Source organism: Papio anubis, chromosome 12 (genome assembly GCF_008728515.1).
Source record: "Papio anubis isolate 15944 chromosome 12, Panubis1.0, whole genome shotgun sequence".
In the NCBI taxonomy this organism is placed as follows: domain Eukaryota; kingdom Metazoa; phylum Chordata; class Mammalia; order Primates; family Cercopithecidae; genus Papio; species Papio anubis.
The window spans coordinates 40,877,710-40,902,808 of NC_044987.1; the positions used below are offsets into that span (position 1 = coordinate 40,877,710).

The 25,099-nt window shown below is 45.2% G+C and overlaps 1 protein-coding gene across 11 annotated transcripts in view; it reads left to right on the top strand.

Annotated features, from left to right (window-relative positions):
• The window catches only part of LOC110741266, a 202,718-nt gene that overhangs the window by 116,484 nt on the left and 61,135 nt on the right, over nt 1-25,099 (top strand). The gene's annotated exons all lie outside the window — the stretch shown is intronic.

Sequence of the window (25,099 nt, forward strand, 5' to 3'; positions counted from 1 at the left end):
GACGCGGTGCAAAGGGCTCGGGCCGGGGCGGCCGGGAGGGCCCCGTACGGAAGGCGGGAGACGCGGGTCCTCTGCGGATGCCGAGAAAGGGGTGCGCTCAGGGTCTCTGGGAGTGGACAAGAGTAAGGCGGGGGGCCTTGCTGGTGAGAAGGGTCGGAGCCTGGGGGTCGGGGAGTAGAGGTGAGGCGGGGGCGGGATAGAGCCTTCCTCCTCCCCCGCCCTGTCGGGGCCGACCCTGAGACCCAGGTTAGGCTCTGAGCCGGGGACGCCTATGTCATCTGAAGACCCGGTGGGGAGTTCCTGTATGGGGTGGGTGGAGGAGGGAGCTGAGCGTTGCTTCCTCTGCCGCCGGGGCCGACTACCGCCCCTCTCCAGCGGCCAGATTCACCTCTGACTGCAGTGCTTTTGCCATGAGGAAGTTGAGGAGGGACAGCTGAGCGGATGAGATGTTTGGGGTGTTCCAAGATGAGTGGGATTAGGCTGCATGATATCATAACTGTCTCCGGGAGCTGTCAGAAAACACTCCCATGTCCTCATACACCCACCCATCCACTCATCCAGTCAGTACTGCCAAGCTCCAGGCTCCCTGACTCTTTAAGTGACACCTCTAGGTCCCCAGAGCCCAACAGCGCATCTGCTCACAGCTTCGAGGGTGGCAAGGGTGGAAGACATGGCCTGCTAGTGTCTGCGTAGGTTGGTGCTTTCAGAAACAAGTGGTTCTGGAGGTGCTGGATGTTTTATTAGAACAATCTGTGTAGTGCCCCTTGACAATGCAGATGACTCATGTTGGTCTCCCCCCCGCCCCCCTCCCCGCCAGCTTACAAATAAACTTTGTATTCAAGACACCAGTATGCCTGGTCATTTGCAGCAGTGATACAGCGAGAGACCCATAGTGGGGTTCTTGAGCCCTGTTCTCGTCCTAGATGTGTTAGCAAGAAGTTCGACCTTGGATGAGTCACTTGCCCTCTCTGGACTTCTGTTTTCTTATCTGTCACATGGAGTATAAAGAGAGAGCTCGACAGTGTGATGGAGACAGGAGTAGGTTTCTGAGGGACACAGTGAAATCTTTTTTCCTGTAAGGCTGGATCAGCCACACAAAATAAGCCTCAGCCTGTTCTTATAAAGAAATTAGGATAGATTTAAAAGAAAACATGAGAAGCAAGAAATACTGCAAAAAGCAAAACAACAAAAAACTAATAGTAGTTGGTACTAGATTTACAACATGAATACTGTTTTTATGCTTGCAATTAGTGTATTTGGTTGTCCAGCTGTCTTTACTGTAAAGTTGCTTATTGTGCTTAGAAAATATGTATTTCACCTGTGGACCCGAATTTTTTCTTGTTTTTTGACCTTCAAGCTTGGAGTGGACACTCAAGCTTGGAGTTGGATTGGTCTTGCTGGGGTTTGTCTGAAGAACATCCTCAGGGTCTCTCATTGCATAATATTACAGGTTCCTTCTGTCTGATGCTGGGATCCTTGTACAGCTATGTGTCTGCCATCTTTTCCATTCTGGCTTGAGAAGTGGTGAGCTGGTTGCTCTCGTCTCTGGCATGTCCAGACTTCTCATTTCTTTTCAAATGAGTGTAGTAAAAGGCAAGCAGTACCTTAGATGCAGCACATTAAAAATTGCTCCAGGCAATCATGTGTGCCCCCTCCACCCTGCTCCTGTCCCCTAGACCCCCTGGGCAACTACTCACTAGAACTTCCTGGTCATAAGCTAGCCTTGACATTTTGGATGCTGAGGGCCATCACAGCGATGAAATGACTTGACCTGGATCACACCACACATTAATGATCAAGCCATGGTGCTGGAAGAAGAGGAATTTTTTTTTTTTTTAATCATAACTGAATGTTCCTGTTCTTGTCCATTAGTAGCTTTCAAAATCCATATTGGGTTTGACCACATCATTTTCAGTAATCCTTTTTTTGTCAGCTTTTTGAAAGCTCCAGTTGGTGGTTTTCTCTGAGTTTGGGGTAGTGGTATTTTATTATTAAACAATTTTTTCAAAAAAATTTTTTTAACTACTTTCGTTTTCAGACCAGATGAGGTAGTGCTAAAAATGGTATCTTCTCCAACAAGTAACGGCTTGATTAATTAGGTTGAGTCTTTAAAATATCTACTGTTTGTGTGTGTATACATTTTACTTTATTTGAGAAGTATTAATCAAAATTGTAATCGTCACCATTTGAGCCCCTGCCATTGAGCAGGCATTGTGAGGTAGGAGTGAGCATCATTTTACAGGAGGGAAAACAAAGCCAAGAGACGGCACGACTCTGGTACAGCTGTTGTGCATAAGTTGTGATCTTTCAATCCGCCTACCATTTTCTTAACAGTGGAAAAGGAATTCTCAGCTATCCTATGGGGTTGTGCTAAATGAGATACTGTATGTGAAGAGGAATAAGTAAACTATAACAGCCTCCCTACCGCAGCACATTTTAACATAAGCACTTGTGGACTCTGGAAGCAGTGTGGTGAAGTGGTAAGTTCAAGCGCCTTGGGAGTCTGGCAGGCCTGCGTGTAAATAGTGAACCTACCACCTCTCCTCTCTGAGCCTGGTTTCCACATGTGTAAAATCAGGATAATACTGTCTGTCTTATATTCAATGAAATGTACACGCTAATTGCAGTGGGTGCTGAGTAAAGGTTGGCATCCACTCCTTTCCCTTGCACACAAGTACTTGGAATAATGGGATTGAGTAAGTCAGCAGTTGTCCTCAGGGGGAAAAGGCTTAAAGTACTTTTTGTACTTATCAATAATTCTTCTAGCCTTTCTGCCTTCCCACCCCAAGCCCCAGCACGTGCAATGAATATTCTAGGGCCTGTGATTGTCTTGTCCAAGGGAATTGAAAAAATCATAAGCCAGAAAGGACAGGTCTTTGATAGAAAGTTGGAAATGGATGTAGCTGGTTTGTTTCCCTTTGCCCATTTTGTGGCCTTCTTCCTTTTTTTTTTTTTTTTTAATTAATTTTGTTGGACAGGGAAAAGAAAAGATACAGAATTCGGGGGGTTCTAGCTGGAGGGGGACCCTGGAAGAGCCTATAGTGTAGGGCAGCTAGAGGGAGGAGTGGGCTGGCTGACTGTCAAAGCTAGAGTTTGGTGTGGGGGAAATTTCTGTTAGATGCAGGATTTGGCTAAATATGGGACCAATTTCCATCTAGTCCTTTAAGACCGTCTTTTGGGACTTTGAAGTTTTTGTGCTCCAGGCAGATTTTGACTGGTTGTGGTGGCATCACAAATGAGTTTCCACAGTAAATTGTATGCTGAAAGGAAATTAAATTCCAAGAGGGTGTTTGTTGTGACTGATGCCAGAATTTCTCTGAGAATTTTATTAACATTCAGTCTATGAAAGTACTTCTTAGTTCTCTGAAGATAATAATTAGGAAATAGTTTTTAAAAAGTAGAAGTGTTGTCTTTGTGAGCTTTTGAAATGTCGTCTTCCTAAATCTTTGGAGCAAATGAGGCTCAAAACAACATAGAGTCTTATATTTTAAAAGCATTTCTTCCTAAATGTAATATTTTCCTTCTCCTCCTGTTCATTCCCTCCTCCCACATTATTTTGATAATGAGTTAATTTTGGTTTCTTTCACATTGTGGTGGCCTAATTTTTAAGTTTATGACCCTTCATTTTTAGATCTTGCACGTATTTTTTTTTTCCCTTGAGTCAATTCTCATTCATTATGAAGAGCTGGTATAGCAAGGTGGGAAAGAGAGAGGACCCTGGAGCTAGGTTGGTGAGATCTAGGCTCTTTAGAACTTGGATTCAGTCCTCACAGTAGTTCTGGGAGGCTGATCATGCTATCCCCAACACACAGATGTGGAAATGGGTGCAGAAACACATGTGTGTTCACATAGCCAGCAAGTGGTTAATCTAAGTGTCACTGCAATGATCTGTAGGACTCCAAAGCCCATGCTTCCAGCTGGAAAGGCAGGCAGGGGCCTTGCATGCTGTGCCAGGGTTGGAACTTAGTCCTATAGGCAGAGAAGGTCAGGTCTGTATTCTAGAAAGGTAGCTCGGTGGCTGTCTATAGTTTCGAAGTGAAGCAAGTAGAAATTAGGAGTAGAGAAACTAGTTCATTGAAGTAATTGTCTTGAGAGATGATGAGGGCTTGGACGGAAGACATTAAGATAGTGGCAGTGGTGGCAGAGAAGAGGGGACTTGTTGGAATCCATAGAGCTTAGTGCCTTTGGATATTAGAATTGCGTCATCCCTTCCCGTTTCAGGTCTGATGCCCCAGGGATGGCTATTGGAGATGCTGACTATGTGCAGGCTAAAAGCAATCTCTGCAGAAACCAGAAGTGCCGCCTTTGGTCTCTGCTAACAGCTAGAGAAAGGTGGCTGAGCAGAGTCCGAAAGGGCCTTCCCTTCCCTGTGCCATCCCAGTCTTATCATTGCTAACTTTCCAGGAGCGTCGCAGAGGATGGAAGTTGGATTCCTCAGACTGCATTTTGGGAAGTACTAGTTTGAGCAGTCAAGGTTAGAAGTGTGGAAGGGAAGACACCTTCCTTGGGTATTGTCTGCACATCCCTCTTCCCTGGTGGCACAGGGGACCCACCGGGGTTTGGTCCTCAGTTCTGGCTGTTCCATAAAAGTTGATCTGCCCTAGATGGGGTTAACTTGTGGTCACCAAACTTGCAGGGCTTGACTGGGAAGCAGGAGTGGCAGTGAACATAATGGCCAACCCTGAGAGGAGTGGAGGTCAGCCTCCTCAGACGGGTGCAGTCTCTGCGGGGCACCAAGCCATGCTCAGGGGAGCGGGCATCACAGCCCAGGGAGATGGTTGCCTGGGGTCTGCATGTCCTGTCATCAGTAGGGAACACTGTTGCCACATCAGGAATATACTGGTTTTCTGTCCTCTCCCCTAGTCAGTGCCAGACATGGTAATAAACTTGCTTTTGGGCTTCTGTTTTTCCAAATTGTGCAATATCCCTGCCCTTCTGAGAGTTTGTGCTGGCTTTGGTCCGGCCGGAGGTCAGGTGGTCAGATTCTGGCTTTATTTGGGCTGTGTTCTCGCTGCGAGGAGGAAGCCAGGTTACCTCTGTTGGACCTGCCTGCTCCCAGCATCTCCAGCCACAAGCTGTCTCTGCCGGTGAGTCACCCGTGCAAGAGTCTGCTCACCCACTTTCGGCTTGATGTTTACACCTTTCCCTCAAAGAGGGAACCTCTTCTCTTCGTTCCGAGGGCACTTCTCGGCAGTCTCCTAAAGTGTCCAGTTAGTTTCTTTTGTGGGGTAAGAGCCCGTGCCAGACAGGTACATGTTTTAATGGGAGAAGAGCATTTCTGCCTGTGGATATGAGCTGGCATGCCCACCTCTTTAACATTATGTCCTGAGCAAAGCCCTTATCTTGTTGTTCTTTTTGCTTCATGTTTAGGTGCGTGTTTGGGTGTGTTTGCTTTAATTATTACTGGGAAGCAAAAAAGATATTTATCAAATGTTTAAATCTATAGCAGTGTCCCTGCTTAGGCAAGCAGAAAGAATAAGTATATATTTAGCCAGGATATCATTGATTTATTACTCTTTTTTCCATTTTGTTGCTGTTTTGTTGGCAGAACCATCTGATTTGTATACTGGTTCAGTTTGGATTTCAGTAGTGAGTGTGAAAAGATTCCTGGGCTGTTTGCCGAAGTGGAGGGACTCGAATGAGTGGGCTTCAGGGCTGCCAGTCTTGGCTGTCTCTGCAATCCCAGGAGCCTGGCACATGGTGCCTTTGTTAGGAAGGTGGAGTTTGGCCAGGCCGTTTCTTTGGCTTTGCCTGGGAGCAGCTCTGTTGGTGACAGTGGAGGCCTCCCTCTCCCGTGGGAAAGGGAATTCTCTCCTGATTCTGGTTTTGGCTTATTTCTCATCCTATGGGGATGAGAGGGAGGAAAGCCCCAGAACTAGTGAGTTTTGGTGATGGGCAGGTTCAGGATAGGACTGGTTTGCAGCTTCCACAGAGCTTTTACAGACGTTTTCTTGCATCCCACATTTTCCTTCTTCCCTGTTAGTCCCAATTCAATCTGTCATCAGTACCACAGAAATTGGTTTGAACTTTGTCAGTCTTGGGAAGACCTGGGAGTGCAGCATGGAAACCTGTTCAGATTGGTGCAGCAATTTCACATCAGCATAAGTAGCTTGTTTTCGTGGTGGTGGTTTTTTAATCAGTTTAGTTGCTTTTTTTCTGAAATCATATAGGTAATATGCAAATGTATTCTCCTGTAGCCTGCCCTCCCATTTAAGTAGTGCAGAAGGACACAGCAGACGTGTCACATTCCCCTTCACCCAGCACCCCTCCCCAGGTGCCACCTTCTCCAGGTCCTCAGAGATAACCAGTGTTAGCAGTTGGATCTGTGTCCTGAAACTGTCACCCTGTATACACAAATATCCTATGGTTTTCCTTCTTTTAGAAGCATGAATCTGATTGCATCATACTGCTTTTTTCACATAGTATATCTTCGAGAGCTTTTCATGCATGTGGCTCTTCTCTGCTCTTTTCATTTGCCTTTTATTTGCCTACAAAATATTTTCTAATATAGGTATGCCATAATTTATGAATTGGTCCCCTGTTGATGAACATGTAAACTCATTAGTTTTGCTGTTACATCTTCATTGATACATATTAGTATGCACATGTTTCTCTAGGAGTGGAATTGGCATGTCAAATGTTAAATTCATTTAAAATGTTACAGCAGTACCCATACTGTGCTCTCAAGAGATGCGCTAGTTCCTGTTACCAGTGGTGTATGGGCTGCCATTCTCCTGGGTGAAAGAGATGGATCGTTGTTTAGTAGGCATTTCCTTTATTATTGGCTTCTTGATTCTTAGTGCTGAGATCGTAGACATTCAGAGTGGTGGGTCCATAATAACTATAGAAGACGAGGGAACCAAACCCTCAAGGACCATGGCTGAGCTCAGGGTGATGTGAGCATCATGCCACCAGTGGTGGCATCGTGGGACCTGGAAGCAAGAGCTCCTGGTTTCACACTCTCTGTTTCTCCCAGATGCTAGGTATGGTAATAGGACATTTTAATCTTGGTGTAACTTGCTGGAGTATTTCTCCAAATCTTTCATCTGAGGAACCAAGGGTCCGTAAGTATTAAGATCAGTCTGTCCTGCGCTGCTGAGGCATGGATTGGAGACTGGGGAGCAGCACTGGGAAGATACTTAAAGATTGTGTGCTGGAAAATCAGACACTGTTGCTTCTGGAAAAGCCTCCAGGAATATGGTAAAGCAGATCTTTTCTTCTAGTTGCCTATGATTGTTCCCCATCTCCTGGCTTGCTATGGGAATATTGTAGTGCTTTGACCCTTAGCAGGATGCTTTGGGGAGAAGCGATGATTTCTTAGAAAGGTGTTTGAGGGGTGTGACACAATAGGCTGGTAGAGAAGGCATCTGATGGCCTCCATGAATAGGCTGATCCCGGGGCCCTCCCTGCAGGCTGGGCTGCCCAGTGGACACAGTGGGCTTCAGGAAGCCCTGGCTGATTGGACCACAGAGTCCTTTACCTATTGCCCAAAGGGGTAGAGAGCAGGAATGCTAGAGGGGGAGCCCTTGGGAGACAAAGGGACTGCAGAGTTGAGCCACACTGGACCCAGCTCCCATTCAGCACCTTATGGGTATCTATATATACATATATATACACACACACACATATATATAAACATATATATGTGTGTGTGTGTGTATTTATATACACATTTTTTTTTTCTAAGAATGAGTCTCGTTCTGTCGCCCAGGCTGGAGTGCAGTGCCACGATCTTAGCTCACTGTAATCGCTGCCTCCCAGGTTCAAGCAGTTCTTCTGCCTCAGCCTCCCTAGTAGCTGGGATTACAGGTGTGCACCACCACTCCTGGCTAATTTTTGTATTTTTAGTAGAGATGGGGTTTCACTATGTTTGTTGGCCAGGCTGGTCTTGAACCCTTGACCTCAAGTGATCTGCCCACCTTGGCCTCCGAAAGTGTTGGGATTACAGGCATGAGCCACGGCACCTGGCTAATAACTGTTTTAAAATGAGTGACTACATATTACATTTGCATATTACATAAGTAGACATAATCTGGTAACATTAAAGAGAAGAGGTCCAGAGATTAGCAGCTGTCTAGGGCAGATGAGAGTGGGGCTATGGGAATTAAAAGGGATGAAGGTGGGAGACTTGGGTGGAGGCCGTAGGTGGGGCAGGAGAGTTGAGTTGGGAAGTTCTCTTCCAACACCGTTGCTCCTGCAGAAACCCCTCCTTTGTGCACACCAGAGCCCCACACGCAGAGGCCTTATCTCTTTTTTTTAGAAAGACAGATGGCTAGGGGATTGCTAGTGCAACCTCTGCCCTTTATTTCAAGGTGGGTGAGTGAGGCCCTCAAAGCCAAAGTGTCTGCCTCAAGCTACACAGCTGGCCAGGACGGAGCACAAGTAGGCCCAGCGCTCTGTGCTCTGGGGAGTTGAGATTTCTTTCCCTTCTTCCCTGCACTGCCATGCGTTGCTTATAGCCAGATACAGGAGAGACATGGTGTTAGGCACTTTCTGCCGTTTACTCCTCCCAAGGTTCTTGTGAGATGAGGTCAAGATATGCATGTTCTTCTATTCCAACAGTGCCAGCCACAGATTGATGTCTGCTGGTTTCATTCCCCTGGTCACCTGTAATCAAGGGGAGGACCAAGACAGGATCCTGCCTGCTCTTTCCCACCACACTATGTATGTCGTTAGTTTTTCCTGCGTGGAGCAGCTCTCTTGGGGACTGGTGTGGCACTCAGTATTATTTATCAAATAAATGAGCAAGATCCAATTCAGTCTTTCCCTGGCTCTCGTGTCTCTGAAGTGAGAACATTTGCCTCTCCATTTGGCCCTCTGGGATTAGTATAGCAACCCTGCCTGCCTTAAAGCTTATCCTCCTTTACTCAGAATTCATTCAGAAAATACACTGTTTTAGGTGTTGGGGGTTTTGCACCAAACAAAAGGAGCCAAAATCCTGTTCTTGTGGGGCCTGTTTTCTAGTGAGGATGACAGACAGTAGTGATTAAAATACATATGTTTATTAGGTTCCCAGGCCTGCTGTAACAAAGTGCCAGAAACTGAGTGGCTTAAACAGCAGGAGTATGTTTACCCATGGTTCTGGGGGCTCTGAGGGGAGTCTGTTCCATGCCTCCCTTCCAGCTTCTGGTGATTGGTTGCTGGCCTTCCTTGGTGTTCTTGGCTTTTGGAAGCATAGCTTCAGTCTCTGCCTCTGCTGTCCCATGGCGTTCCCCTGTGTCTGTGTATGAGTCAGGGTGTTCCAGAGAGACAGAACCAATAGGACATAGATAGGTAGGTGAGAGGGGATTAGAGCAATTGGCTCACATGATTTTGGAGGCTGAGAAGTCCTGTGACAGGCCGTCTGCAGGCTGGAGAATGAGGAAGGCTGGCAGTGGGACTCCATCCAAGTCCAAAAGCCTCAGAACTAGGAAAGCTGATGGTGTAAGTCTCAGTTTGAGGCTGAAGACCTGAGAACCTGGGGGTTTGGGGGCAGGATGTGCTGGTGCAAGTCTTTCTTAGTTGACTGATTCAAATGCCAGTCTCTTCTGGAAACACCCAGATGATATAGTACTTTACTAGCTATCTGGATATCTTTTAGTCCAGTCAAGTTGACATCTAAAATTAACCATTACGGTTTGTGTCTCTGTTTTCTTATAAGGACGCCAGTCATTGGATTAGGGCGCACTCTATTCTAGTATGACTGTGTGAACTCTGACTATCTGAAGACAGGTCTCAGTCAGTTTAGGAAGTTTATTTTGACAAAGTTAAGGACATGCACTTGTGTCACAGCCTCAGAATGTCCTGATGACATGTGCCCAAAGGGGTTTGAGCATAGCTTGGTTTTACACATTTTAGGCAGACATGAGACAATCAGTGTTTGTAAGATGAACATTGGTTTGGTCCGGAAAGGTGGTACAACTCGAAATGGGGAGGGGGCTTCCAGCTTATAGGTAGATAAGAGACAAATGGTTGCATTCTTTTGAGTTTCTGATTAGCCTCTCCAAAGGAAGCAAGCAGATACGCATTTATCTCAGTGAGCAGAGGGATGACTTTGAATAGAAAGGGAGGCAGGTTTGCCTTAAGCAGTTCCCAGCTTGACTTTTCCCTTTAGCTTAGTGATTTGGGGGCCCCAAGATTTATTTTCCTTTCACAACTGCCTTTTTTTTTTTAACTGTGGCAAAAAACCCATAAAATTTACCATCTTAACCATTTTTAAGTGTACAATATATTAGTGTTACCTGTCTGCACATTACTGTTCATCAGTATGACCTCATTGTGTTAGAGTTCTCCAGAGAAACAGAATCAATAGGGTCATGTGTATGTATATAAAGAGATTCATTGTAAGGTGTTGGCTCACGTGGTTATGAAGGTTAAGAAGTCCTAAGAGCTGCAGTCTGCAAGCTTGAGACTGGGGAGAGCCAATGGTGTAAGTTCCAATCCAAGTACTGAGGCCTTGAGACCCAGGAGAGCCAGTGGTGTCAGTTCCAATCCAGGTACTGAGACCTTGAGTCCCAGAAGAGCCAATGGTGTAAGTTCTAGTCCAAAAGCCCACAGGCTTGAGACCCAAGAAGAGCCAGTTGCTCAGTTCAGGTCAGTCCAAAGGCAGAAAAGACCGATGTCCCAGCTCAAGCGTACATACACTGCAAGCAGAGTTCCCTCTTACTCAGGCTGTTTGTTCTGTTCAGGTCTTCATTTGATTGGATGAAGTCCACCCAGATGAGGGAAGGCATTCTGCTTTATTCAGTCTGCCCATTCAAATGTTAATCGTATCCAAAAAACACCCTCACAGACATACCAGGAATAATTTTTGGCCAAAAGTCTGGGCACCTGTGGCCCAGTCAAGTTGACACATGAAATTAACCATCACACTCATCTTAAAAGATTGTATCTGCAAAGACCCTATTTCTAAATAAGCTCATATTCTGAGGTTCCAGGTGGACAAGAGTTTTTTGGGACTCCATTCTGCCCAGGTGGTATGTGAGTTATTGGTGACTGCTGAAAAGCTGGAAGAGTCCTGCAGCAGAGGGGAAGTTGAGTTGGTCAAGGAGGGCCTTGCTGAGAAGGAATGTGTGCATTTGGGATTGGAGAAGGGGGAGAGAGGGAGGAGCTGCTTTGTGGAGGAAGAGGATCCTGTATGAAAGGGACAGCACAGGCAGAGGCCCTGAAGTGTAGGGACAGTGCAATTTGAGTCCATTGTGTCAGGGGAGGAAAGGGAGAGGTTGGGAGTAAATAAAAGGATGAGGATCAAGAGGTCCTTCTTTGCATGGACTGTGGCCTTTGCTCTAATAAGATGGGAGCCACTCTTGTGCCTGTGAGCATGAATGAAAGCAGGTAGTGTGGGCTGCTCATTGAGGACTTTTTCGAGTTCAGATGGATGTAGCTGAGCTGTGTGTGTGCTTAGATATTTTGCAGCAACTGTTTCTAGGCAGGTTTTTACAAAATGTTAGTGCTGTACTGACCCTTGATCCACCACCATTCCCTTTCTGTATGCTTTTCACCTACCCACCCACACATAAACCACAAACACGCAGAAGAGAGAGCAAACAGACAAGACTGTGGTGGCAGGAATTGCTAGGAAACTGTGTGCATAGCTGCCCTGCTGTGAGCTGCAGGGCCTCACACATGTGAACTGGTGGGCTCTTCCCCCAACGACCTCTTAAGCTCTGGGTCTGCCTGGTGAACGCCGTGCCTGCCATTCAGGTGGTCTTTAACCTGGGTAGATTTAGAAAATGCTGAGGTCAATGTGCAAGCTATGTGGATTCTTCTGTGCTTCCAGGATTCTTCTGTGTATAAAATCACTATGCTGTGAAAAGAGTTGAGTCAGCTCCCCGGGTCAGCAGGCCACATTTGGCCTTGAAAATGTAGGACAGGGAGGAACATCCAAGAGGACCTTTGGAGACAGTGAGTAGATGGCTGTGTGGTCTTGGTACGTGGGCCCAGGGCCCTCTGCTGCCAGCCTTATTACTGGCCTACAAAGTGTTCACACATTGTTGTTCTTATTTGTCATAAAAACACTTCAGCCTGCAATCTGAGTACTGGTCATTACAAAGAAGGAACTCCAAGCAGAGGCTGACCCTCAAGGGTCCTGGCCTGCTGGTCTGTGGCCTGTACCGGTTCAGTTTGCCCAGTTACTGGGGGAATCACTACTTCAGATTCCTTGGCCTTGGAGTTGAAGGGAAATATCCTTATCTGGTTGACATTTAATTTCCTCTTTGCCTCCAAAGGAAGGGTCCTGGCCTTTGTTTAATGAGGGCTCTGGGGTAGTGGGCTATGCGAGGGCCTGATTTCAGCCTCTCTCTCCTGCCTCCACTTACCAAGATAGTGCCAGAAACAGCCTGCTTGGGGAGGTTATCTGGGAGGCCGATGTCACTGTGACCCCTCTGGGGAGCATCGCTTTCGAAGATAATTATGTGTAAGTGGAGATGGAAATAGAATTCTCCAGTGCCAGGAGCAGCTGCTCTTCTGTAGTATTTCAGGAGTTGCCTTTGGGGCCCCTCCTTCCTCTCAAACAAAACACACCCATCCAAAATGAAAGTTGTAAAGACGATTCCTAGCTAGAAAAGTGAGTGTTACAAATGTGTTTTGTGAGTGTGTAATTCCAGAGTTATTTTTAGGGTGCTTCCCTTAGCACATCAAAAGAGCTTCCTTAGAGGAACTGCCTTTTAAATTGCACAGCTTTCTCTGCCAAAGTGCTACAGGAAGTTTTGACTCAGGTAGCGTTCCTTCAGAATCTGTGGAGGCAGGCTTTGCTTCCTTGTTATCGTTGGAACAGAGAGGCCTTGCCCAAGAGTGGGAGCCAGATAGGGCTCCCGGTGTTCCCTTCCCATAAGACAACCTCCTTGTCCTATGCCCAGGGGTGGCTTTTGTCTCCGCTGACATGCCCCCAGCATCTAGTAAATACATACTTGTTGATGGACAGGATGTGTTGGATGTGGGCTCTGACATCTTTGCTGTGTTCTGAGTAGGCAGCGTGCTGTGATTTCACTTAGAACCTTGAGAAGTTGGTTTTCTGGTATCCAGATTGGGACTGGAACATTAAGTTCTGACTTCATCACTGCTGTCTTGGATAAATTACTTGCTTCCCTGGGCCTCAGTTGTCTCATCTTTAACCTGGAGGGTTGGATGAAATGATTGGCATGAGGGTCTCCCTTCACCTCTACACCCACTCCGGGCAGCCCCTTGCACCTGTCTCTCTGGTCACAGTGGGAGCTCCTGGAGGGTAGAGCCGGTCTAGGCACAGGGAACGTGAACTTTTTGTCTCAGCCAGCCTGATAAATACAGGGCTTCCCGAGAACTCAACATGCTTCAGCCCTGGTGCTCTCTGATGGCCCGTCTGGCCAGACCCCCAGAGTTCTTGCTTTCTGGGTCAACTTGGAGGCAGAGACAAGGAGCAGGTGGTGGAGGATTTGGCTAAATCTCCGTTCTGGCTCTGGAGGCGGGTGTCTCCAGTTGCTCAACCTGATCTCCTTGTTCTTTTCTCAAGTTTCACACAACTTTTTATCCTTTCCTTGAACAAAGGCTTTTTATTTCTGGATGATGTTGTGAGAAGTCTTTGTATTTATAAGTAAGGCAGAAAAGAATGGATCATAACTACAAAATTTTACATCAGTTACATTCCAAATTTGTTAAGAAATATCTATGTGTAGGAAAAAGACCATAAAGTACTTTATTTTAGTGGTCATCTCTGGATTTTCATATTATAGGAGAGTTTTTAAGCATTTTGTTTACATTGAGCATGTACTGTCTTTATAACTATTAAAATTATGATTAATAAACAGCTATTTGTTAGGATTTAGTATGTGCCAGACAATGTAAGAACTTGCCATTACAGTATCTTACTTAATTCTCACTGTGAACTTATGACATTCCTATTTTAAAAAAACAAAATATACTGGGTGTGGTGACTTGTACCTATAGGCCCAGCTACTCAGGAGGCTGAGTTGGGAAGATCACCTGAACCCAGGAGTTTGAGACCAGTCTGGGCTGTATAGCAAAACCCACCCTGTTTCTTAAAAGCAAACAAATATTAACCTAATTTTTGTTATTGTAAAATATACATAAAACTTGCTTTTTTAGGCTGATTGTGGTGTTTTATGCCTATAATCCCAGCCCTTTGGAAGACTGAGGCAGGAGGATCACTTGAGCCTAGGATTTGGAGACCAGCCTGGACAACATACTGAGACCCCTTCTCTACAAAAATTTTTTTAAAAAATTAGCTATCCGTGGTGGTGTGTGCCTGTAGTCCCAGCTGCTTAGAGGTTGAGTTGGGAAGACTGCTTGAGCCCAAGAGGCTGAGGTTGCAGTGAGCTGTGATCATGTCACTGCACTCCAGCCTGGGAGACAGTGAGACCATGTCTCAAGAAAAAAAATTGCCTTATTAACCATTTTTAAGTGTACAGTTTTGTGGTCTTAACCACATCTCCTGAGAGATCTTTTCTTTGGAACCCCTTATGTGATAAATGAGGACGCTGAGACTTACAGAAACAAAGCTACTTGCCCAAAGTCATAGAGCTAGTCAGCTTCAGAGATGGGATTTGAACCCAGAACTGGCATACTCAGAAAGGTCCCAGGTTCCTGGGATCTGTGGTATATAATAGTTGGAGTCCATGATCACTTTCCTGCCTCTGCCCACCATTTGACTGTAGAAAGCCATTTGCTAGTATATGGCCCTTTTTTGAAACTCTAGGGGTTGGATTGTGTGTGTTTGCCAGTGAGGTGGTGGTCAGCCGCACTTAGGGTGTGTAGCTGATGCAGGTGCTGCCTGTTGGCGGATGCCAAGGTTGTTTTGTGAGCTCTGGTGTCTCTTGAGAAGGTTGAAGAGTGGGCTGCTGTGCTGAGAGGGTTGTGTGTCGGAATTCTGACTCTAGAAGGTTCTCAGCAGTGCAGTGGAAAGGGCAGTGGCCTAGAGCTCAGATATGTGGCCTTGTCAGGTCTGGGTTATTTTGGAGAACGCACATTGAACTTGGGAATTAGTCTGTACTTTAGTCCTGATTGTGCCATGGGGTAGACATACTTTGGCTTCAATTTCCTCATTTCTCAGTGAGGGATAAAAATGCCTGTTCTACCTGCCTCCCAGGATGGTGAGGATTAAATGTCATGATGTGGGGAAAGCGTGCTGAGGAAACTACAGGGCTCTCAAGGAAGTTTCTCTGATGAGAATTTCCAGTGTACCATGGTACATGAGGAGAGTGGGGCTGACCTCGGAGATGTGAGGAGGTTGGATGCGGATGTGAAGAGCGGCAGGTTTGCTTTATTTCGTGTGTTTTTTTGGTTTGTTTTTTGTTTTGGCACCAGCTTGTTTCCTCCACCATCGCTTTGCTGGTGAAGTATAATGTTCCACTGTCTACCTAGTATTTTTCTGTCTGGTGCTGAATGCTCTAGGATTTCACTGGAATTTGTCCCTGCTAAATTCCTTGGATTCACTCTCCCCAAAACTCTCATCTCCTTGGTGAAATGAGTTGTAATTTAGGAGATCATTCTGTAACTCTGCGGTGGTTGAAAGTACACAGCAACTTTCCCTGGTCTTGTCTGTCTTCCTAGTTTTTTTTTTTTGCAAATGTTTGTCTGTTTCTGTTCTCTAATCTTGAGCAGCCAAGCATGTGAGTGGGCTGGAACCCAGTGGTCTGCCCCTGGGGACAGGAGGGGTCCCCCTTGGGTGGTGCTTGCTCCTTATTGGACCATTTCTGTGCTTGATGCTTTGTAGAACATGAAGGTGCAGTAGGCCTTGTTTTATGGGAAGGTATGTATACTCAGACCAATGTGAGTGTTAGGGATAGACAGTTTGAGAAGCCCCTGTCGTGAGAGGTGCAGCCCTCACTCCAAGTGGATGAAGATGGACTATTGGGGATAGTCAGAGAGGGTAAACTGTTGGCGGGACTTCTGTGACTTTTTGCTTTTTTACAACTGTTTGAATCAGCTCTTTCCAGGCTGGGGTTTCTGTCCAGCTATCCTGAGATAATTTCTTGAGTCATCACTGTTGCAGTGCACGTTTCATCTGACAGGAAAGTGGGGGCCCATGCAGGGCTCTGCTGAAGTCAGCGGCCCTGTCTTGTTTTTTGGCTTTGAGAATGGTACTCGAAGACTAAGTAGGTCACAGATATCTATTTTGAACTGAGTATGGCTGGGCTGCATGGACATTTAATTTCCGGATCCAATCCTGTTGGATGCATTTGCCCAGGAGGTTGGCAGCAAGCACTCTCTGGTTGGTCGTAGGGTGTATTTATAAAGTGGGAAGAGTCTGGAGGTAACGAGATACTGCAGTTCTCTATTCCTGCAGCAGAGCCAGGAGTGGGTGGGCTTCAAAACCCTTTAGGAATGGGGGAAATGGAGTTTTTCCACCTCACTTCCTTAAATTTTCTGAAAATTGCTGATCCTCACTAACTTTATGGAACTTTTTTCTTTCAAGGAATCAAATTTAATTTTTACCCAATATTAGCTGGCCTCTGCTTCAAGTTGGATAATAGCTTCAGTTGCTGTGTGCCTTGCCTTTTATGCAGATTATCTCATTGAATCCTCACAATAAGCTCAGAAAGTGGTTATTATTTTCTCCATTTTACAGAGGAAAAAACCTGAGAATCAGTGGTGCAGTAATTTGCGGACGGACCCAGTTGTGTAAGTAGCAGGGCTTGAGATTCAAACGTAAGATCTTCTGATCAGAGTGTGGTCCTTTTGCTCCATAGCACAGTGGTCTCAGGAGCCCTGGGAGAAGGTGTTCTGGCCAGCTGGGAGTGGCAGCGCAGTGGTGGCTCCTTGGCCCATTGTGAGTTGAGTGCAACCTTCCTCTGAGTGGAGGCCAGCTGTGGGTGTTGGGGACGTGGGCCGCCCCGCCCAGGGAAGCAGCTGTCTTTGTGGAACTGGAGTTATGTTTTATGATGTCATTCTGATGTGACTGGATCGCAGAATTCTGAGTTTTTACCCTTTGTTGGATTTTTTTCCTGTTTCATTATTTTTCTGTTTTTTTGTGGGTCCTTGCCCAAGACCTTGGATAAGTGCAGTGAGCAGGCGAGATCAGTGAGTTAACATAGGTGGTGACCGCATCGGATGCACCCCCTCCTCTGTGTGCACCAGCTGTTTATCCACCATTCCTCATCTTCAGTACTCGGCGCCTTCCCTGCATTTTGGAGGACTAAACACACTTTTGTAGTGGGGAGTGTGTGTGTTGCCTTTCTCTTCAGTTTGTCCCCATAAGCTGCTTCCAGGGGCCTGGCAGTAATGCTGCTGCTCCAGGTCATTTGTGTTTGAGTGTCAAGAGGTTTCAGGACTTTGCCCAGAAAGTCTTGTCCAGTGCTCCCAGGGAGTCATCATCATCTCCATTTTACAGATGGGGATTCTTAAGGGAAGTCAGTCTTAGGTAGCATGCTTCTGTAGCATAGCTTCCCCTGTGAGTTTCATAAAACACAGCCGAGGAGGTGTCTGTTTAAAATCAGCTTGTATTCCGAGAGTGAAAGAATGCCCTCTTCAAATGCCCTGGGGCTCGCCTACACAGTGGGGTTCTCTTCTCCGTCAGGAATGTGTGGGCCCATCCTAGCTTCCCTCCTGGCGGCCATTTCCTGGCTTTGTGAGCCTGAGCTGCTTACTGAACCTTTCTGAGTCTATGTCCTATAATTTGGTGATGATAGTACAATCTAAAAGAGACTGTGGTAAGATATATATGAGACAGTGTATGCGAGATCACCCAGGGCTCAATGTGTTGTAATTGCTTGTCTTTATTTTTCAACTAGGATGGCTTGAAGAAAGCACAGGATCTCGCTACAGAGGCTGAGGCCTGAGAAACTCCCCTCCCCTGAAGGGTATTAGTAACTGATCTTCCCTGCACACTTCCTCCCCCAGAACAAGAGGGAGAGGATGAAGCTTAAAAACCCTATTTCAGCTAGAATCTTTCCAAGATTTTCCCATTCTTTTTGGTTTTGGAACGGGGTGCTGATATTTGCTTCATTTACTGGAAACCAAAACTAAGGAAGTCCATGTTAACCACACAGCCTTTGAGAAATGCCCAGTATTTTTAAAAATGAAAAAATGCCAAAACATGATTTTAGAAAGCGGGGTATTTTAAATGTACATATTGGACATGTCAGCACTTGTAGCACACACACTTTCACTGATTATATAATTATCTTGAAAAGACTTTAAAAAAATCTAAATTTGAGGTTTTCTGGTCTCATCTCTTGCGGGGTCTTGCTCTGTCACCCAGGCTGGAGTGCACTGCCATGACCTCAGCTCACTGCAACCTCTGCCTCCCAGGCTCAAGCGATTCTCCTGTCTCTGCCTCCCGAATAGCTGGGACTACAGGCATGTGCCACCATGTCCAGCTAATTTTTTATATTCTTGGTAGAGATGGGGTTTTGCCATGTTGCCCAGACTGGTCTTGAACTCCTGAGCTCAAGCGTTCCACCTACCTTGGCCTCCCAGAGTGCTGGGATTGTAGGCGTGAGCCACTATGCCCGGTGTGGTCTCACCTCTTAAAAGACCTACTCAGCATCTAGTGGTTGTCTTTTTTTTTTTTTTTTTTTTTTGAGACAGGGTCTCACTCTGTAACCCAGGCTGGAGTGCAGTGGTGTGATCACAGCTCATCTCCTGGGCTCAGGCGAGTCTCCTGAGTAGCTGGGACAGGCAATCCTCCTACCTCGGCCTCCCAAAGTGCTGGGTTTACAGGCATGAGCCACCGTGCTTGGCCTACTGACAGACCTTTTTTCCCTTTTTGGTCACCTAATGACAGACCTTTTTTCCCTTCCCCTCTCTCTCCTTTCCACATTACTTTTTTATGTTTGAACCTAGGCAAGTATAGGGGAAGTTCCAGAGGAACCAGCAAAGTGACCTGCAATTTTTGATCTTTGGGGTTTCCAATTTTGTGTATTTGCTGTGTGATCTTGAGCAATTCTGTATCTTCAGGTCTCAAGGAACTTAGTGTCTCATAGGGGAGATAGACCTGGAGTTGATAGCCCTCTTATTGCTATGGCTACAGACAAGGATTCTTGTCCTCAGTGTGGTGGTAGTGGTTTTTAAGTCTTAATGCGTTATAAACTAGAAGTTTGCAAGGTGCGGTTTTTCACACTAAAAGAATTGCAAATAGGATCAAGGACTAGACTTCCCTGCATGAGACACTCTCTCCTCAGACTCCCAGACTTCTGTTATACCACCTGGTGCAGTAAGTTACAGTTACCTGTTTACCTGGCCCCCTGCCCAGCTTGACAGCAAGCTCTGCAATGGCAGAGACTTGGCCTATGCCCTGTTATATCTTAGGCATCTTATGTATTGTACTTCCATGTGGAATACAACGGATGCCTACATAAAAGATTTGAAAGATTTTGAATCACTTAACACAGTAGCAGGCCAAGGGATGGAATTGGCTGCCACAGGTCCTCTGCGTAAACTGGTTGTGTCACATGACCAGACTTGTCTCCCTTCTCCCCACGCCCACAGCCCCTCTGCTAAGAAAGACAGAACCAGTACCAGGTAGGTCCCTTGTAACAAGCCAGAGAGGTGAGTGGTATTATCTTCTGTTTTATAGACCAAGATCTGGAGAAGTCACATAGCTAACATGCCAGAGAGTCAGCATTTGAATGCGGGCCTTCAGGAGTCCACTTTTTACACCCTTCACAACAGATCGGATATGCTGGTGCATCTGCCCCTGAGGACTTATCCAGCGATACAAATCTAATTAACTTCATAGCCCAAGAAACAAACTAGGTCTGAGGAAGAACTTCCTGACATTTTGTTTTTGTTTTAAAGTTTGTGCTAAAATGGGGCTAGAGTTGGGGCTTTTCAAACTGTTAATCACAATCCACAGTCACAGAATTGATTTAGTGGGTTGATACATTTTTAAATGAAATAGAACAGTGGAAAATATCAATGTATCACACACAGTAAGGCTGTGTGTAGGTGCGTCCCTCCCAAGTCACAATAGAAATACGCTTCTGACTGTGGATCAGTGGTCAAAATATCTGAGAGAGAGATGATAGCTTCGATTGGTATTGGCTAGATTGCGAAGTCCTTGACGGCAGGGATGCTCTCTCTTTTATGTTCCCTTTATCCTTAGTCCAGTGCTGAGTACTTAGCTGATTGGTTGGTCTGTCTGGGAAAATTTGTAACAGTTCACCCTTCAGACTGGAAGAATAGTCAGAATGATGTTAAGGACAATTTGCAGAATACTGTCTCTACAAGGAAATGACAGGTATTCTTGCCCTTGCTTTATGAATGAGGAAAGCAGAACGACAACGAGTGTGATAGTGAAGTGCTTGGGCTCTGAAGTCTGAGAAACCTGGGTTTGAATTCTGTTTGTGCAGTATCGTGGTTGTGTGACTTTGGGTAACTTTGTTAAGCCTCACTTTGTCCATCTTTAGGCAGGGTATGATGAAGGCACCTCCCTCAGGTATTGTGACAATAAAATGAGTTAACTCAAGTTTAGTAGCTTTAGCACAGTGCCTGGCATCTGATAAGCAGTTAGTAAGCATTATCTGCTGCCTGTCGTTTCATGATTAAGAGAGATTAAGTGACTCATGTTGGGTCCGAGAGCACCAGCTGGAGCCAGGCCCACTGCAGGAGGCCCCTTCTAGAGTTACAGATCTGTGATGGCTGTTGATCTTGAGCAAAACTTGTAGCTCTAATCTGTGGTTTAGCTGTGGCAGTGAAAGGAAGTGAATGTTGCAACAGAGCAGGTGTGTGCATACAAAGAGATGTCCTGGTTTTGCCAGTTAGAGAAAACAGCATCTTCCAGAGGTGTGGCTGCATGTGGAATCTGAGAATATAAATGACATTTCTTAGGAAAGCCAGGTGCTTTGTATTTTCATCAAAAATAAGTTTCCTAAAACTGAATATAGCAATGTATATGCTTAAACTGGTGGTTTTGTGTCTGGCACAGTGATAATTTTAGTGGAAACTCCAAGAATTGGTAAATACTGATTTCTGAAACCATTCACTGAGCCTAGCAGCACCACTGTGCACTTAGAACGAACTCCTTGAAAATACGTGACATGCTGAAGGTGCAAGGCACTGGACAGAAATCCCAAAGAGACTTGGTTTTGGCTTTAGCCCCTAATTTGCAAGTCTGGGTCTCTGTTCAGTTCTCTTTTCCAGGCTGGAGAGTCTTGAGCCTTCTTTCTCCTCAAAGTTAAAATAATTTTGTTCTTTATATCCCAAAGTGCAGATTGTCTTTGTATCTTGATAGGAAAAGGTGGTGTATGTGAAAAATTGTCTAATAGTTGAAACTTGCTGGTTTATACTTTAGTTGAAAATAGCCTTTCTGCCTTGTTTGGAAGCAATATAGTTTAGGGACAGTTAAGTATAATGGTCAACAGCAGAAACTTTCAGCTGGATTTAGGTTCCTGTCCTGCCTGTGCTTCCAGCAAGGTGTTTGACTTTGGTGCCTTAACCTCTCTGCACCCAGTGCGTAAAGTGGGTTAATAAGAGAACTGCTACCTTGTAAGTTGTTGAGAGGATTAAACGGGGTAACGTGTAAAACCCTCAGTACAATGTCTGCTCCTAAACTCTTCAGTAAATAAGAGCTGTTACTGTCATCATCATTGTCAGTATTATTAGTGGAAGGTCTTTCCAGGAGCCCAGAATTATAGACCTGGCTTTGCTGTTGCTAACAATGGCCCTGGATACGTTGCTGAATTCCTAAACTTCAGGATTCTTTTCTCTGAAATAAGGGAGTTGCCCAGTTGCCTCTAGTACAAACGTTCTGCCCCACCTGCAGCATGCTTTGTTTCTCATCAGGCCTGAGTGATGCCATCCGGGCTGCGAGGGTTGTGAGTCCCCTTTTCCAGTAAGGACCTGTAGTGGCTCTGCCAGATGTTGGCCCTGCTAACCTTTGCTTTTCTTTCCTTGATTTTATGTTCATAGGGTAACTTTCTTTTTCTGGCTCTGCCAAATGACTCCTCATGGTTTTATATATTTTTTTCTAGTGTATTCAGACGGTAGGTCTGGCATTGGAGTTAAGTCTCAGCTTGGGAGAGCCTCACACATAGGGGATATTAAAAGGAAGGGTGAGCCCATCACTTTGCCATTGACTTTTTAAATATGTTTGTGTTTGTACCTGTCACACTTACCAACCCAAGTTCTGAGGGCTGCCTATATCTGAGGCTGGCCATTGAGAGCCACTCATGAGAAAGAAATGGCTTTTCTGGATCCATAATAAGCTACCTTCTTGCTTTGTTTCCTTCCTTGCCTTGGTTTTAGTTCGAACCTTTAAAGAGCTTACCAGAGCTCATCTTGGTGTAATTTTATATTTTGCATATGCATCTTTGTTAGCCCCTATTTTTGCAAAAGGTGGAGCTGTGGAGTTAATCTCTGGTCTGCCATTGCTGTTTCGGGTTTATCTTGTTCTCTTGGACAGGCATGCTGCACAATGAATTAATTGAGTTGTTTTCAGCCCACTTCCTGCCTAATTGAACACCTGCCCAGTGAATGCTGCCAAGTCACCTGCCTGTTACCTGATTTGCCAGCCATTCCTGTCATGTCAGCGTCTTGCTTGTATCCGAAGACTCAGTCTTGTCATTTGTAGTTTGCTTTCTGTGTTCTTCAGATAACTTTTTTTTTCATGTAATTTAAAGGCACTCGTGCATCCTCTTTTGTTACAGTCCCTCTGCATTCCCATCTTGCCACTGTCCTCCCAGTTAAGATCATTGCTGACTAGGCCTCATAAAAACCCTGAAAGACCCGATGCAGGACAAGGGCGTATGTGACCCTGGGTTGGTTCTGATGCTTGTGTATCTTTTCCTTGGTCCCAGGCTGAATTTCCAGCAAGCCACTCTTAAAGTAGTGCTGACGGTTTAGAACGAATTAAAAGTAGTCTTTTAAGGGATGGGACACAAGATGGTTTTTAAAAGAGTGCTGGCATTTTTTGACATTAGAGACTTGTATCTTTCCAAAGAGAAGAGTGGTCTTATTAAAAATGAGAACCAGGGTGGGAATTCAGCCTTCTCTGATCACAGAAAGCCACCCCTGTTAATGGCCTGTGGTTGTCCTCTTGACTGTTTTCTTTGGTTGAAAAGTCTTATAGCCAGTCACATGGCTCCTAGTGGAGCCCTGGCTTAGGTGTGATTTTGTTGTTAAAAATATCCTGGAGATACAGCAACCCGTTTCTTAGTTATTTGGTAGAATTACGTATCTTTTCTCTTAGCCTTTCAAAAACATAGAAGTGTACTGTTTGGCTTTCTTCTGCCCAGATTTGAACTTATTCAAATGAGATGAGACTGGTTATCTCCTTTGATTTCATTGAGGTTTGCATTTTGTTTTCAGTTTCCTTTTGGCTTTTCTTTGCAGAATTTCCAATTTTAAAAATATTTAAAAAATATTTTAAAGGGCATGGCTCCTCAAAAAGTTAAACATAGAATTATCATAAGACCCAGTACTCAAAAGAATTGAATCAGGGACTTAAATCCTTGAACCCAAATCTTCATGGCAGCACTATTAGCGACAGTCAATAAGTAGAAGTAATTCATCCAGGTCTCCATCAGTGGATACATGGATAAACAAAATGTGGTATTTCTATATCTATACAATGGAATATTGTTCAGCAATAAAAAGGAATGATGTACAGATGTATGCCACAGCTTGCATAAACGGAAAGAACATGTTATTGGTAAGAGAAACCAAACACCAAAGGCCACATATTGTATGATTCCATTTATACGAATTATCCAGAATAGGTAAATCCATAGATACAGAAAAAGCAAAGTAGTGGTTGCCAAGGGCTGGAGGGAAGAGGTTGTGTGGATTGACTGCCAAGTGTATACTGATTTTCTTTTGGTGTGATGAAAATGTTTTGAAACTAGATAGAGGTGGCAGTTGCACAACATTGTGAATGTCTACATGGTACGAATTACGTACTTTAAAATGTCTGATATATGCATTTCACTTCAATTAGAAACAATTTGGAGGGGCAGTATATGTGTTCTTGTGAAAGATGGCTTTTCCAGTGACACCATACAAGAGTTGCTGTCTAGCATGGTACTTCGATGCTGGTAGGAGAAGGAGTGTGGAGTCAGCCTGCTGGGGCTGGGATCTTGGCTTGTCACTTGGCCTGGGGGCAAGTTAGCCTGGTGAGTCGCCTCCCCTTGCAGCCTGTTTTTTCTTCTGTAAAGAGCATAAAAGCATTACTTTCTAGGGTTGCTATGAGAATCAGCTGAGATAATGGATATAAAGTGCTTGGTACACTGTAAGTGCTTAATAAATATTAACCTTTATCTGTTCTGTGGGAAGAGAAGAATAAAGTGGACTCAAGAAGAGAAGCAAAGTGCTGGAACTAGAGAAACTGGAGTTGATTTCAGCCATCTAGGTTTAGGTTAGGCCTTTGAGAAGAATTTTAAAAATCTTGTTCTCTAGATTTCTTTTTAGAAGTTGCCATAACCATGTGCAGTCAGTGATGCTATTGGGAGCTGATTTCTACCAACTGAAGCAAAGAATATTTATAAAGCACTTAGAATAGTGCCTGCCAGATAACAAGGGCTCAATTAAGTGCTTGATTAAATTAAAGAAGAAAAAACCAATTGGATTATGGCAGTCGTAAGGCAGCAGTAGGGTGACAGCCCCTGCCCACTTCCCTTCCTGAGCTCTCTGCTTCATGCTTGGGTGGTCTTATTCTCGAGCTGGTTTTGTGAGAGTGTTGAGCACACATCGATGGAGATGCACTGGCATCTTTTGTTAGCCCTCCGGCATTTGTAGGAAGCTGAGCTACTGGGGTCACCTTTGTAAATGTGTTTTGTGTTTCTGATTCCTGCTTTCTTCCTTGGAAGAAAGGTCTTTATCATCACCTGGGCCCAGGTGAACCTTCCAGCTGAGTAGAGGACAAAGAAACCCTGGACCTAAGGAGAGGCTCCCATTGTCCAGCTTTAAGGGAAGGTGGAAGGCAGAGGGCTGTGAGGCAGGGAAGGCTAGTCTGACTTTCACTGGTAAAGAAATAGTTTTTGTTTCTTCTTAGCACACAATTGTAGAGATTTCTAATATTAGGACACTACTCGAATGTAAATGGGTATGTAGATCTCTCTCCTTTTTCTTTTTCTTTTTTTTTTTTTTTTTTTTGACAGAGTCTTGCTCTGTCACCCAGGCTAGAGTGCAATGGCACAATCTTGGCTCACGGCAACTTTCGCCTCCCGGGTTCAAGCGATTCTCCTGCCTC